The following is an 844-nucleotide window of genomic DNA, read 5'->3' as shown; positions in this document are numbered from 1 at the left end:
GTGAATGTCACAACGGAAAAGTTTGTCCAAAGTCCACAAGTTTGGTGTCTACGGACTCTGCTCGTCACGCTGAGTAACATATGTCAGCCCCAGCCTTCTGAGTCGCTCCCTTCCGAAGGGCCGCCATGGGTCATCTCTCATATGCTGAGGTGCCACACCGTTAAGGCATAAAAGGTCATAAAATCGTCATAGTATGGTCAGGCATGAGACGAAATACTATGATTAGGCATGAAAATGCCAAAAAAGATCTTAGTGTAGTACGGCAGAAAAATGACAAAAAACGACATAGTATAGTATGGCATAAAATGTCAAAAATACATCATAGTATATTAAGGCATAAAAAGTCACAAAAAAGTCATAATATAGTAAGGCATGAAAAGTCACAGTATAATATGGCATAAAAAGTCATAAAAACGTCATAGTATAGTAAGGCATAAAAAGTCATAAAAACTTCATAGTACAGTAAGGCATAAAAAGTCATAAAAACGACGAAGGAGAGAAAATTGGTAAGACAACAAGAAGGCAAGGCAGCTTAGAAGGTGCTTGTGATTGGGAAATGCAGGTAGATTTAGGAGGAAAGCTTGTTGTTCCCCAGGAAATAGCCATTACAAAGCTAAGGCCTGATATAGTTTTGTGGTCTAGGAGTAGAATGAAAGTATATTTCATAGAGCTGACTGTTCCGTGGGAGGCCTTAGTTGAAGAAGCATATGAAAGGAAAAAGCTCAGGTATGCAGAGTTAGGGGCAGAAGCAGAGCAGCGAGGATGGAAAGTTAGGATTTGTCCAGTGGAAGTAGGATGTAGAGGATTTGTAGCAAGGTCTGTTGTCTCTTTGGTAAGGGAGTTA

At 40.2% G+C, this 844-nt stretch overlaps 1 protein-coding gene across 1 annotated transcript in view; it reads right to left on the bottom strand.

The window, feature by feature from the left end:
- LOC111668218 (gamma-crystallin M2-like) overlaps positions 1–844 on the bottom strand; it is a 3,716-nt gene that overhangs the window by 423 nt on the left and 2,449 nt on the right. The gene's annotated exons all lie outside the window — the stretch shown is intronic.

Source organism: Seriola lalandi, unplaced genomic scaffold (assembly GCF_002814215.2).
Source record: "Seriola lalandi dorsalis isolate HSWRI2012SDOR001 ecotype SW California unplaced genomic scaffold, Sedor1 jcf7180002054722, whole genome shotgun sequence".
Taxonomy (NCBI): Eukaryota; Metazoa; Chordata; class Actinopteri; order Carangiformes; family Carangidae; genus Seriola; species Seriola lalandi.
This window is presented reverse-complemented; position numbering and strand designations above follow the sequence as displayed.